Genomic DNA, 15,954 nt, shown 5'->3' on the forward strand with positions numbered 1-15,954 from the left:
ACGACGTCTATCCCCGGTGCCTGCGATGCCGTTGGTACCTCCTTCTGTCGCAAGTTAGGAATCCGTCCTCGCGATCGTGTCTCCTTCGCTCTTCTCCGCCTGCTATCTCATTCGGCCTTATACCTTTCCTTGTCAGCCTCATTATCTACGAGGAGCTCTCGGACTGTCGTCATTCGTCCTATCGATACGCGTCTTTCTCTCTTTCTCCCTCCTCTTCGTGACTGCTTGAGCGTCGCCGTTATCAGTATTTCGCTAAAAGACTTTTCTCCCACTTTATTACTTATCATTTATGCTCAAATCGAAACATATCTTTATGTATGTTATTTATTCAGTGAGCGAATGTACCTAATATTTGATAACGCCAATATAAGTTAAATAATATCTTTAAAGAGCCAAATATAAGCGACACTTTACAAATTATGCATTTCGGTATCAGTTCAGAGTTATTTCTATAATAAAGAGGAACAAAGAAGAAGCCTTTTCCTAAACATTAAATATTTGTCTCACAAAGTTTTTTATTCATTTTTTTTCAAATTCTTTAAATTTTTCTTTATTGGAATCTATTAAACCTAGCTATTTAATAGGTTTCAATTCTTACAATCAGTTTCGTGGGGAAAAAAAAAAGTTTGAGTACGAATGTATAACACTTATAACTTACAAAATAAATCGAATAATTTCATTCTCTTATAGTATACACACGGATCATACTTCGTGTATACTTGCATTGCTCCGCTCTACACATCAGCAAGCGATCTTTGTGGTGCAACGTGGAAGATAGCTCAGCATGGCGGCACTCGTTTTTGTCACCGCCGGGGCGGCTGGCTCGAGCTCGCCATAATACGATTATAATATGACAACGCGCTTTTAATTCCCGCTGTGCAGGCTCTCTTGCCCTCCCCTCTCGGCTCCCTCTCTTTTCAATTCATAAGGTTGTGATACATTTATAGCTGAGTAGGTTGGCTCGTTGTAGCACTAACAGGTGTCTCCGATATGGCATGTTGTTTCTCTCGTGCCAACCGCGGCACTCTCCGGTTCTGTCGTGAGCATATAGCGCCATAACAAGCGGACCGTACTTACCGAGAAGTTGACTTCTGATGTGCAACTTTTGACGTTCTCTCTCGCCGGCGATCGGACGAAACACCGTGTCGTAATTAAATGGCGAACGTTTCTGCGTCAAGAATACAGGGTGGTCACTACGCGAGGAAAAGTGTTTTTCAAAAATAATATTTTTCTTTTTTGAATATAACACAGTTAAGACTTTATTTGAAAAATCTTTATGTAATTTCGATTTCGATTTAACACATCAGCCAAACGATCGATGATACGAATCAAGTAGCATTTTATACAAAATATACAAATAAAAATCTATAAGTTATAATTTCAACACCTTTCCTTTCGGCACGGAAGTCTCGGATTTAAGAAAGGATCTCCGAGGCTTTGATTCAAAGAATCTGGGTCGCCTTTTTTAAAGAATGTCTTCAAGCAAAGATATGAAAGGACTGCAAATTATATTCAAAAGAAATATACAAAGCTATTGGTAAAACCTTATCTTGAAATAACTGTGCAACAATGATTATAATATCTTACGAACATCTGCCCTTTTGGCCCGGAAAAAATGCCGTTTGTCAGAGAGAGTTACATTTAAACAAGTATAAGGATTATAGGATCATATAAAATTTGTGGGGAATAAATTTGTAGCATATATAGCTTTATCTCGTCTAACGAATGCGCGCGCAGAATTGATGTCAGAAAGTTCGCGGAATTATTGGTAAAATCGGCGCTGCAACTTCGGCAGAAACGATCCCCACTGATCAACGGAAACGAGCAATTCGTAAAACGAGTCGCGACGCTCGGTTAGATGCAGAAATGTCGAGTGCCTCATGGTAGTGGTTCCCCTTCATGGTTAGGTGTACCCCGCATCCTGGATGTCCCGATGGAGAGGTGTCCCGCTCGGATTGAAAGTACGCGCGGACAGAGATAAATCGTTTCATCGATGGATATCAAAGGACCGGGATACCGGATCCGACTGGCTCTGTAGGCACACTGTGGCCGTACAGAGAGCCATTTGTGCGTTAAATCGAAACGCTCTGTGAAATAACGCGGCTGCCGAGCGCGACAAAGGATATTAGTGGTTTTCAGTATTACGAAGGTGTCTTTATCGCCATAGCACTCGCGCCATGACAGTTTTATTTGCGCCGACGGAAAACAAAATTGTGTTCCGTGGTATTACGTATAGCGTGCAAACGCCTGTCTTTTTTCACCGATAAATCAATTGTTTATCTCGATTGCTGGAAACTCGCCGCGTTCGTTGTACCCGTAACCTTGGCCGATTAGACCGTAATAAATTAATTCGGTCCAATAAAAACCGATTACCGACGGAATTCCCATCGAGTGGAACGTCAATCGAGAGTGTCTTCTAATCAAGTCTTCCAATCGAAAATCGCTAAAGTTACCGTATAAATGTTCCTAAATAGTGTTTGGTTAATCAAAATAATTGTCTAAAACAAATACATTTTTTTTAAATAGAATAAACCTAATATTTCTTAATTGTAAAATTATTAAAGCAACGATTACTTAATTAATAAATACTTAAAAAAAGCGTTTAATTATATTTATCAATCATAATTATGTGATGGAAAAATATTCCGTTATCACATCAGTAAAAGTTACGGGATAAAAAAATATGCCGTTAAATCCGTGATATTTCAGTCGCAAAATCTACCTCGCAGTTTTCACGTTCGCTATGTTGGGGGGAGGGTGGACTGAGGGTGGACCAAGCCGGCACTGAATGGAAAGGCAAAGTTTTGCGGCTCCCTTTGTCAAGTTTCACGTGCTCCACAAATAGCCATAGTTGTGCCGTTGAGGAGAAGGCATAACGATATGACGACCGTATATTTTATGTATAAAGTCGCAGCGGTGGGGCTCCCGCTTGCGGATTCCTACGCGGGACCCGGTACGATGTAAATCAGCGTAGGTCCCCGTGATGACATCTGGTGACGCAAGGGCTGAAGGGGGCCCAGTTGAAGCCGAGTCAGGTTCGCCTTTGCGGCTCTGTTGCATTATTATATGCGAGAAGAACGAGATCCACCGAGAGCTCCGCATACCGTTCTAATATGCCGGTCGCCCTATATGCCTTTGTCAGTTCCCGGTGAGGCCTTTGTCGTTAAAGAAAGCCGACTGACTGTATATTACGTCGCAACGTAATGCGCCAGAAGAATGTCACGTATCCTCTTTGCCTCCGCTGGTCTCTGATGACGTGAATTTGACCTTGAAATCGCCAGACGTCGGAAGTTTCGACGTTAATAAATCATCGGCGATTTAAAAATTTCATCATATATTTTTCCAAAATCCGTTGCTTATTGTAAGTTCTCATAAAACGAGAAAAAAATCGCTAGTGTATTTTTTTATTGACACGACCGCGTAATTTGTTTTAAAATTTAAAATTACTTCTAGTTATAATGTAAATAGAGTTTGTATCGCATACACATACATATATGCTATGTTACATATAGTTAATTAATCCAAAGCATTCCGAATGGTCCGCTTCATCTCTCGGATTCAGCGTTTGATCATGGGGAGGCGAGCAGTTTGCACAAATTGGTTAATTTCGGGAAGGTCATAAGCTTTCATGGTATTAACTCGACATTTTGGAATTGCTCTGCTAACGGAGGAGTACATTTGTCTTCCGAGCGATTTCAAATCGGGTATCGCGTTTCGCTGTAAAATTGTCGTTGCGCGCCACCGTAATCGGATTATCGTTAAAAAGTCAAGAATCTTGTCAAGTCTCGATAAATGAGGATGACAAAAACGGCGGAGCGGCGATAAATTTATAGAGCGGGTATACCTTCTCCAGGTAGGAGCGTGTGTATCTCATACGGCGTCGATCGTTAATGGTGGGCCTCCTTATGAGGAGGCTGTTCTCGTTATGGATGCAAAGAGACTGTCGGTAATTTTCAATTGTTTCCTTCCACAGAGCTCGGCAAAAACTGTCTCGCCTTCGAAGATCGAACGGGAGATCGACGTTCATACTTACAAACGAACCTTCCGCGAGAAAACGATCGTTTACAGTTTACGCGATAAGTGACTAGAAATAAGACAGTTTTTAAATATCGGCGTTGTATAAAGACGTCAAAAAGGGAGGAGTATTTTTAATGGAAATCTTACTTTTTAGTTAATGTTAGGTGAATCTTATTTAAACAAAATTCTAATGTCTCGTCATGATATCTATAACGTTTGATAAAATTTAGTTCAAGAAAAATCTACTCCCAAATTTGCGAAAGAAACGGACAGATAAAAAGAGAAAGTGGTAGCGATCTAAAGCTTTCTAAAAGATTAATCGTCCGTGTATTAGCGGGTAGAATTTTTCCGATACACCGACGGGATAATTATTTCCAGCTCGGTCGACATCATCAACTTTTGATCGTCACGTTTGATTTGCCGTTGCAATTCTGGCACACCCTTTCATCTATACCGGGCGACGTTTTATTCTTTCGCCGGTCGAAACCATCGGCAATCATTGACACTGGCCCGCCACCATCTCCCTCTCTTTCTCTCTTTCCCTCTCGTAATTATTATTCCGCCCCTATATTGCGCGAGGAGATGCACGGCCGAGCAAACGTAACGTAACGTACCGAAACGGGGACGAGGCGAAACGAAACGAAACGGAACGAAACGAGCGACAGTGCTGCTCGTACCTATCTTCTCTATATACCGAAACGTCCTGCCTCCCGCCCTCCCCCCCTCACACCGCCGCACTTCGTACCCGCCTGTCCCCTTTCAAGCCACCCTCTCCCGTCTCCCCCCCGCCTTCCTCCCCCGCTCAATTCGGCTCCCCTCCCATCCCATCGGTTCCACCTTCCCGATGGCAATCAATAACTTTGAAACGGCAGCGACGTTTCGGGGAAAAAACAAATTCAGCAGGTTGCTTGATTGGAAAAAAACCACCCTCTCCTCCCTCGCTCTCGCACTCTCTTTTCGGCATCCATCGACACAACCGGGGATACCCCCTCGGCCGCGCTCTCGCGCTATACCGCTCGCGTTCGCGTCCCCCGCTGCCCCCCTCGGATAGGCTATGCGTAACCAGTCCACAGTTCGAATCCCAGTCAGACTCGAACGCGTGGACCTCGTGACTTGTTCGTTTCTCGCCTGCCAGCCGAAGCCGCGCTCCGCACATGCCCTCTCTCCTCCCCCTCACACCTCCCCTTCTCATCCCCTTCGCGCGCGCGTCCTCCCCTTCTCTCTTCGCCTTCAGTTTCTGCCAGCCACCGGGCACAGGTCGTGATGGAAAATCGTACACATCGTCCATCGGGTCTATATGCGTTCCTGTGTGACGAGGTACAGAGAGAGAGAGAGAGCGGCTCTACCGGATAGAATTGGGCATTCGTCCACGCGGTTGCCGCCGCCCTATTGCTGCCGTTTTATTTCCAATTTCGACCTTCCAGTGCGGGTTGCGGCTGCTTCCCCGGCTGGGACTGAATGGGCAATGACGAGGGTGGCGGACCGACCGAGGGGGGTGGCGAAGGTTCGGACTGGTGCTGAGCGGTCGCGGCCGTGCCGCGCCGCGCCGAGGCCGGACAATCGCGACTACGTCGACCGCGCCGATGACGCATTGTTTAAGAATTAATAGGAGAGGAATGGCCAATTCCCCGACGCGACGAGAGAAACGCGGCCTAGCTGCGTGCGCTTTCTTTCCTCTTCATGCGATTTCCATCAGCTTTTCTCGCATATACCTGCGTTCCATCATCGCGATTTACTCGCTGCGTGATTCTAAAACTTTTTTGCAATTCTATCTCTTTCTTATTTGATGTAAAAACGTAAATAGAGCACTATCATATCTGATGAATATAAATGAACTGTTTACGTACTATATTTGCTTTGTTCTTTTTTTCTTTCTTAATTCGATAAGATGAATTATTAGAAATAAAAAGGAGAGAAAGAGAAGTGATAGTTTAATCTTTGAAAAATAAAAATAAAGACAGAAATAAAATTATATATATATATATATATGTATATATGTATATTTATATATATGTATATATAAATTTTACGTGCAATGTTGTAATTAATTTATAATATGGACACTACAACGTACATTTAATTAAATCACCACGTTTTGTCGAGTCGTCGAGTGTAGGATTATGATTATTTGAATGGTGTCAAAGGAACCGATGAAAAATCTCGTACGGTCAGTCGCGTTGTGAGGCAGCAAATTGAACTTTTTTTTCAATTGGTCACACGGGGTTCCGGCCGCGCCGCACCGCGCTACGTCGCGTCGCACCGGTTCGCACTCGCTATAACTTTAGCGCCTGTTGTAGGTGGAGGATATCAATTTCCGCGGCGGTGCGACCCGCCGATATTGCCGACCACCATAAAACGATTATTGTCGTCGAATGTATACGGTTATGGCGCCGTTATAACCTTCCCGTACTTGCCAGCGTGGCCCCACGGATAGACACGGCCAAGGCTAACTTTACACCCAGCACTTTACACATTGTGCTCTCGGCCCGCGACGTTTATTACGATAACTTAAGCGCGCAAGAACGATTTACAGTTATTTATGCCCGCCCGTGAAATTAATATTTACGCAATTCACACCGAACTCGTTGCCACGGTGAGAAGCGAATTTAAATTGCGGCATTGTAATTGAAACGTAACTGAATACCGATATTACGAGCACTACTAGAATAAAACTTAACGAAGTGTATATTGAAAGTAATTACGTAAAAATAATTCAATAGTTACAATCGAGCAATTGTATCGTTCTCTAAACCTTCTTGATACTTTTCGGGGATACGGGGAGAATTTCACGTTATCTATTGTGCTCGAAATAACGTATTCAATATTGGAACATTTAAATTATAAAAATTATAAATATTATATTTTGTTAAGAGACAACTTGTTGTGTTAGTGAGAAATAGATGTAATAATTCCTAATCACTGATTGGAGAGAGAGAGGGGGAGAGAGAGAGAGAGAGAGAGAGAGGAAGAGAAGACGACTATATCGAAAGCGCTATGTTGCGATACATAGAATTCCCCTTCCAAATAGCTCCTTCAATCTTCTCTGCACGCAGTATTGAAACATGCAGGTGATCCGAATACAATTTCAGGAGAGATACCGACATCGATCGGTAATCCTCCTGCCAATTAGATTCGTGCCTAGGCTCTCTCCAATCCGCGCAAAGGATATCGCAATTCCATTCATCCGATACCCCGGCAATAACCTGTGTGTGTACATTGGAAATGACGGGAGTAATAAGATGCGAACCCCCGATGCAATCTTGAAACCACTCCGAGGTAAGTACGGAAAGTGGGTGCCTTATATTACGCACATCTGTGTGCGGACGTGCATATACATAGATATATAACAAAGAAGAATGAATTGCGCTTCCTGAAATTTGCTTGGCTCATTAGATAATTTGGAAGCAAGGGCAAAGCTGTTTGTTTAAAAAATTTGCGCGTTACCTGTAGTCGTATACAGCCATTCTTTTCCCGCTGAAATTAATGTGTTATTTTAAATAATGTTTATCCTAAATATAATATAATTCGTTAGACATTAAGATGAAAATTGTGATTTTCAAAACTGCGATGTGATATTGATCCATGACTATGACCTTGGTAGGGCAGCCTGTTATTAGTTTCTGGGGATATAAGATTACTCTCTTGACAAATATTAAAGCATCCTGTTACTCCGTCTAATTATCGTCTTCCATCATTGAAGCCCCACACATTGCTGCATTACGTAATAATGGTCTTTAGTTCTCAGCCTAACAAGAGATTGATCGAGTATTTTATTTCCACCTTATTTCATTAGATAAGAAAAGATATGATTAAATAATAGTAATAAAAAATGTAGTAATAAATCTGCTAAGTAAGTAATACTGTTACTTTGCAATTGGATTACATGTCTCTTTTATCTATGTATTATTAAATTTTTAATGTCTTGCAGGGCATATGTAAAAAAAAATATCTTGTATATAAACTGCCTATATATTTTGTTGATATGCATAAAAAATGATTAATATTATTAAAAATTAATTATATCGAATAACACTTTAATTAATTACATCGAGTATTCTATTTATAACTCCATTTATATATGTCAGATGGCAAAGAGTAAATAACTGGAGGTATCCTCTCTCTCCTATCGTATAAATTAAAATTTAATTTCTTCCCCAAATGAAATCCATTCTTCAGGAATCTCCGGCATAAGATATTATTCGTGCACCATCTACGAGGATATGGTACAAGCAATCTCGCTAATGGACTGTGCGTTCCCCCTGAATTCTTCGTCCGTCCATCTCTAAGAATATTCGCATGACTCGTTTGATTTTATTAAAACTAATAAATTTGCGTTATAATACGAGTTCCAATACGTTACACTTTATATTACAAATATTCTAATAAATCATTCAGATTTCCATTAAATTAAGAACGCGCATATAAAAATGATTGAAGAATTATTAGCGTAATGTATCTTTCTCACAAAATTGTTATTGATAGTCATTAATAATTATTGATAATTTCTATTTGTTATTGACTACATAGTGCCTCCCCGCGCGTGTTATGAACTATCTTTTACTATTCACCGAAACCTCTCTCACCCTTACGCCTTGTCTATACTTTGTGCCACCAGTCGATCCCCAGTAACCCAGGGTCGCGACCCTGACGTGTTCGGCGCGGAGTAATGAACCCTCGACCACGGGTTACCTTATTTACACTCACCCGTATCGCTGACTAAACGCACCCTGCGCCATAAGTGAACATGTCAGTTTGCCTCTTCACGAAATTTCAGTGTGCACGAATTTCGTGTTTACTAGAGTTTGTTTTCCAAATCAAACCATTCCTCAATTCTTCGGATTTTTGCTATAAGATGAAACCTTGTTAAACTGTTGTTTACCGTTTGTAGCTTGAATTTTAATTGATGAACATGAAATGCAAATAAGCATTAATGTGAAAACAATCAATATGAATCATTCATATAAATTCTAGAAAATTATCCTGGCCTTCTCAGTTAAAAGGAAATGTTCTAAAAACTGAGAAGGCCAGGATAATTTTCTAGAATTTATACCCTCTGAAACAAACTGTTCGTTCGATTTTTACATCGAATGCGCAATATCCGCAGCAATTTTCATTACTCATTATTAACGCGCTCACCAATACTCCGAGGAAGACAAAGCCAATGACGCCGGTTTCTTAATTGAAACTACAATCTGGCCTGGCTACGCAAGACCTTAAAGATATCGTAAACTCTGCAGGATAGGACCGGGGCTGGATGATGGGTAGAAGTATGAGCGAAGGAGAAGCTCTGTAAGACGGAATCGACTGGTGAGAGATGGAGAGATTCCGGATCCGAAGGAAGACAGACCGAGGGCGGGGGCGAGGAACGGAGAAGAGAAGGTGGAGGCGAGATTGCCTTTAATCCAGCTAGATTTAATACGAGCGACAAATTTTGCCGGAGAATTAATTGAATGCTGCCGTCGGGATTGGCGCTGCGCAGATTATTGTATGCCGGTTTAACAGCCCGAGGCTCGACATTATGTCCCGGCTCTTCTTGAGCAACCCTTGGTCGGAGTTATATCGTCATCGTCATCCCTCTTTCGGACCGTCACTCTCTCTCCCTCTCTTCCTCTCTCCCCGTCTAGGACGGTTCCGGTCCACGATCATTTAACTATCTCGCCGCGTCGTGAATTTAATTCTAATCGCTAGATTAAATTAATGTGCGAACTGAACTAAAAACTGATTATGGCGAGAGGAAAAATAGAGAGAAATATCTTCGTCAACCCGATATTTTTGCACGTCTCGGATTTATGCGCGGTAATTGAACTCCTAAATACGTATACTGCGAAATTCCAGGATAATTATCATTTAGGTGAACTATTCCACATGTTGGCACGTTGTGTCACCGGTGTAAGGGGCCAAGAAGGAGCTGGGGCGACGGTAAAAGGGTCTACCCGCGCTTGACAGTCATAATTGAATCCAATCTTCCGTAAAATGGGGTAGCACTGATATTTTTGAATTGAATAAAGGGGAATCATTAGGATGAGAAGCCTCTGCCTCGGGCGGCAGGTTGAGAGGAAGGAGAAAGGCGGACGGCGACTCGGGAGGATTCGCGGAAGAAGAGAAAGAGGAAAAAAAGAACGACGAGGAGCGCAATAGAAGGCGGGAGAGAGAGGGGAGAGAGGGATGGAGATAAAGATATGGTGAGCGTCAACTGGAGAGACAAAGAGCAGGGTCGCGTATAATGGCCGGCGATAATCCTGTCGCGCGGATTAATTCGCAAATATTTCAATCTCGCGACATAAAGGGATGTAAATTACATTTTTGGTCGAACGCTCCCGGAGGGTACGCCGTGCCCAACGGTTTCGAGCGAGAGATAGACTCGTAGAGTACGGGAAGCGGGATAATCGTTTTATTAACCAAATAAAATCGATGATTGAATGAGGATAATCGCGTTCGCGGACCCTCGAATTCTCCGGCCTTGCGCAATCCCCGGGAGGATTCGCCTTATTGACACAGATGTCACTGTTGGATCATTTTGTCGTAGTTAGCAGCGTGAAATTTTCCAGGATTGAATTTACGCCGCCCCGGCGCGGCGCGGATGAACGTACACGCGCCCGAGTGTATTTTTCCCTTTTTTTTCCGCTGCGCGACCGTTTTTTACCTCCATTAAAGTGCGGTATTGAACATTTTTCAGATGGAACCGACAGGTTCACCTGACCGTATGTGAACCGAAGAAATAATGAAGGAAAGGGTTCCTATGTCAAAACGAGCTGCGATTTACGCCGCATTAAAAGAAGAAATACCGGGAATAGCGTTAGACACGGATGTCACTAACGCTTCTGCGAGAGAAACCCTTGCTAAACGGATCGAAGATGAGAATGGAACTTATTGAGTTGCAACATGCACCGCCACTGGAGAGAAATTTGAGAAAGTCGAGTTCCTAAATATCATAGATTTTCGAAGAAATTTAAAAATTATTTATCGGTAGGTACTCTCGTTAAGAAAAGATCATTTCGCAACAATAACGTATCGTCGCCATGCAATTAATTTAATTGCTGGCGGCAAACGTTCCCCGTAAGTTGGAAACCGCGTAACAAAAACGACGTAACAGAAACGATGTATGTATCTTTACTAGAGCGCGATTCTTGTGTTATTGTTCTCCATGTAATATTCGTAGATATGACTGTGGGGCACGCGCGTGCGACGCGCGTGTATACAAAGGCGCAACGGGGTCTGTCCGTGGAGTGCAGTTATGAATGCGAGGATGGGGCGCGAAGGTCGGGGGGTTGCACGTGGCGGGGCACGTTGCCTTCGTATTTTGACAGCACGTCGACACGACGTTTCCGCCTTCGGCACGGAAGCGCCAACTTCCGAAGAGATTTATCGCGGAGGCACGTGAACGAGGGACGATAATTGTCGTGAATTTGGCTAGAGCGACATTTGAATCTTCTCCTCTCCGCCTCTGGCCCTCAGTATCACCGTTCTATTATCGCCTGCTGTCCCACATTCGAAGAAATAGAAATCACTCCGATATGAATAAAATGCTTAACGTATACGAAATTTCGTTAAAATTTCATTAGAATATATTCCAAAACAAAATTACGAGATGGTAATTGAACTAATAAAATTACTTAGATAATAACTTTATAAATTTTTAAATGTGAATGTTCAAGAAGAAAGGACGAGGCGAAGAGACAGGGATTTATTTTTTTTATATTATAAAAATATTTAAGAATTATCAGCACGCTAATACCCTTGTATCTAGTAATGTAAGCACAGGTGTGCGTGCTGCGCCGTTAATAATAACAGAATTGATAATAAAGTACTTAATTCACCATTTGTTTCAAATAAATATACGTAAATTGCGCATAAAGCATATTGTAACATCTGTATGTAATTACAGAACAGGTATATACCGACTCTAACGTGCTACTGGCGTCTGATGCATATGCATATCGAAAAGTATTATCGCAATACGATACGGGTATCGTGACTAATAACGCAACGATAGCTGGCGTTATGCGTATAGCATATCTGTTTGACGTAAAAGTTGTATTAGAATACAACGGCGGGCAAGTTAGGAGAAAAAAAAAGGTGATGTCACCCTCTGTCGACCATATGTGACTTTCCAAAAATACGTAATGCTAATAGTAATTGATGGTCACGTTAGTGCGCCGCTTCCTAATTCGTGTCGTCCATGAAATATATCGAGTGTCCTGTAGAAACGGCGGTACGCCAACAGCTGTTACGCGATGGGCGACGTTGACTTACAATTCACATCTGGTTTACCGAAGGCGACGACGACGACGACGACACCGACATTGCGAGGTATTAGAGAAGCATTAGAAGTTAGTTGACATTCTTTCACGCATTTCGCGCATTCTTCCTATAGCTGCGAGACTGACAGGTACGCGGATAGTTAACAACTTCGAAGGAGTACTAACTACTCGACACCGCGAAAGAAACTCAAGTCTGGCGAGATTTAGTCACGCATTAAGGAATGATCATTTTAAAACCAGATGGTTACAATATTGATAAAATTATGCATGATATGTCAAATTAATACTTTACAATTAATACTTGCGCACTCATATTCTTCGACAATTTGAATCTTGTATAAATCGTATTAGACTAATTACAAATATATGTATTAATATAATATGCATTGTAAAAGTTATTGCATATAAATCAAGATACAATAATGTATGCATTATTTATTCTTAAATATGATGCGCTACCATCAATTTCTATAGCATTGCGCAATCAATAAAACATAGCGGATTAAAATGCTGAATGTGTCTTCCACACATGCCGATGGAAACGTAAAAATATATATACTGACCCCTATATAAGTGCTCACGTACCCATAAACATGCGCACGTGTACGTTGACGTGCTTGTATATTAACGCATTCAAATGCATGTGTATCCGCCTATTCGTATATGTATGTATTCAAGAGTAGATATTATACATCCCCATGAGAAGATGCGGGCGAGTGACAACCATATGCATTGCGTTGAATCCATAATATCGCAATATGTGAATGTCGACAAGGCGGTCTCTGATGTAAAAAAAAAAAGAGATTGAAAGCCGACCAGCTACCTACGTCAACAGCTTCCATCCTTTTTCTTTTTTAGGGATAGGTATGTAAAGCTCACATAACAGAGTGAGGTGGAATCAGATTTTATGTCCATTTCATTAATCGAGGATTATTAAATGCTCGCTAATCTGATAAAAATCCAAATAGAACTGCAAATATCACAATGCCATGAAATTTAATGGCATTAATTATCGCGAGAAATATTTTAAAAGATTTTTAATTCGTCATTATAGGAAAGAGGACCTCTTTCGTGCATAATAACGTGCATTAATAAGCATGAGGTGTATGCCGTTTATATTTTGCATTCTGTTCTTGTCATGCGACATTATACATTCGAATCGTCGCTCGTTTTGATATAAACAGCGATATTATCTATGATAAAAATAGAGCGTATAAGTTTTGAACGGATGCATTATATATTCACGTAGGTCAAAGAGTAAGCTGGTGTTAGACCCTGATATCCTGCGCGATATAAGTCTTATAAATATAAATGATCTGATCATGAGCATCAGCGATGTGGTTGATTTCGGTTAGCATAAAAGGTGATTTTTAATAATCTATTTGTGACCTCGACGAAATTGTAAATGTTTCGAGTTATCAATAACTCGATTACGTCACCATATGATAACTATATCGACTAGGTATTTTATAGTATAATTAACATTTTATATTTTTTATATTTACATAAATTTACCACTCTTATCGCACGTCGCATCATCTTTTTTGTAAACATACGAGAAGATATAGATTTAAAAATTATCTTTTCCTTGATGTACCTGCAGTATTATGAGGCTCTTTAAAATGAGCCTCTCGATTGTTACGTATCATATGTAAATCTTTTTTATACCGATAGTTTTCCTCGAGCCACATATCACTCTATATCACACGCTCGTTGCATTGTTCGTACGCTTAAAGAACGGCCGAATTAGCTTTGCTAATTCCGATGTAAATGTATAACATAACTTCATCCGTGGTTTCGCGCCTCAGCGCCACGGCGAGAAAGAGGTGGCCGCGCGCATATGAAGTGGGCGATAAAGGATCACGGAGAAAGACGGGCGGCAAGAAAGTTACATATGTCGCGTAAAAATCAATTTATCGGCGTCGGATCTCGGGCATTGTTCTCGGTGCGTGGAACAACGTGGGGCGGAGGGAGGGGCGGAGATGGGCGGAAAGAGGAAACGGTGTGGAAATGTAAACGTACCGTAAAAAATTCAAATGCATATGTGGACTAAGACACGCGTAGATGCTGTGGGGTAACCACGCGTGCCCACGCGCAAAACTCGAGCGCGCGCTCGCCGCCGATTGGTACTCCGGGCACTCGCGCGACGAGGAACGGCGAAAATAGCACGACAATCCCTCGGAGAGAGAGATACGTGTGTTTTCCGCAATTAGCACCTATACTGATAAGCCGACATTCTTCGTCTGTGTCGCCTCGGTCGCTGTCGAACGAACCTTCGCTCGTTTTCGTGATGTGCACCTACGCGCCTAGACGCACCACACACACACACGCGCGCGCGTGTTAAGTCATGTCGAAGCTCGAACGGTTTACAAGTATAATGAGACTTGTGAGCCGCATAACATTACATCGCTGCTCTCTCTTGCTCGGGATATAGATTAACTGTTTACATGAGCAGTGCAGATTGGAGGAATCGACCAATTGCGGGATATTGCGTAATACATATAAGTTAATACAGAGTATATAAAATTGTCGAGATATAAAATAAGATATAAAATTGTACAACTTACTTTAGTTATTTCTATCATTTTTATTTAGAACCTTGAAATGTTTTTAAGTCTTACACAGAGAAATGATCACTGAAAGATATAACGTATTATTAATTATTAAATATAGAAGGATTCGTTTGGAGAATAAAATAGTGCATTATTAATTCGACGATTTACTTTTCAGATTTTATAAATCGTAATTATTTTCATATTAAGTGGATCATGACCGTTTATGATAACAGTCAAATAGATAGAAACTGGGCTAATATACGGTTGGGCTGGATCTTTTGTGCCTTTTTTTTTTAACGTGGAGAAATCTTCGACTACTGGGATCCCGGGCGAGCCCGGTTTACCCAGTAGCCCCCTCAAGAGGGGGAAGACCCCCCCGCCTTCTGGCAAAGACGGGGAGAGTGCCGGATTCTTACCGGCTAAAACTCCACGGTTGTCCTCGCGTGCGTTAGTGGGAGGGCCCCGGGAAACTTAAGATTCTTCCGGAGACTGGATCTTTTGTGCCTAATAATATTTATTATTCGCATTATGAATTTCTTCGCGCGCTTAGCAAACTACCGCGCCGTTGCTGTCGGTCTTAAATTGATAATCAATTTAATAATACTAATACGAATCTCTAGAACCGTTGCAAAGAATTTATTTATTATTATTGTTGAATTAATTATTTTCCTTGTAAATACAGATGTACATGCAATAAATTCTTTTTTTGAATATATATTCCCTCGACCAACTAACAGAAGTGCATCCACAAACGGATGTAAATTTGAACGTTTCACTACGAACAGCTATCGGGTGTTTGATTTTCGGATATACTTTCAGACCTGAATTCGGCACTTCGGTTTACGGTACGATGAAATACAGCGCTCGTTGAGAATTCAAACGTCAGATTTTCGATACGAATAACGCCCTTGCACGCTCGCGCTGCTCGCATCGATATCTGGGTGGAATTCATAAAGTACGTACCATGTAGAGGCACGTCAAAGCGAGGCTCGCAAAAAGCATCGATAGACCATATCGTTTCAATCATCGATAACGCCCACGATAAAAAGATGCCGCGCTTCACTGGGCCATTGAGGGCTCATATGGATAACATGAAAGAAAAGTTGAGTTAAGTGGATTGG

The 15,954-nt window shown here is 41.7% G+C and overlaps 2 long non-coding RNA genes across 2 annotated transcripts in view; one reads left to right on the forward strand and one right to left on the reverse strand.

Annotated features, from left to right (window-relative positions):
- LOC139810431 (uncharacterized) overlaps window positions 1–15,954 on the reverse strand; it is a 163,496-nt gene that overhangs the window by 27,999 nt on the left and 119,543 nt on the right. The gene's annotated exons all lie outside the window — the stretch shown is intronic.
- On the forward strand, window positions 10,022–14,947 carry LOC139810020 (uncharacterized). Its single transcript, XR_011731232.1, has 3 exons — window positions 10,022–10,983; window positions 11,177–12,327; window positions 12,392–14,947. It is a non-coding gene; the product is annotated as an uncharacterized lncRNA (long non-coding RNA).

Source organism: Temnothorax longispinosus, chromosome 3 (genome assembly GCF_030848805.1).
Source record: "Temnothorax longispinosus isolate EJ_2023e chromosome 3, Tlon_JGU_v1, whole genome shotgun sequence".
Classification (NCBI taxonomy): domain Eukaryota; kingdom Metazoa; phylum Arthropoda; class Insecta; order Hymenoptera; family Formicidae; genus Temnothorax; species Temnothorax longispinosus.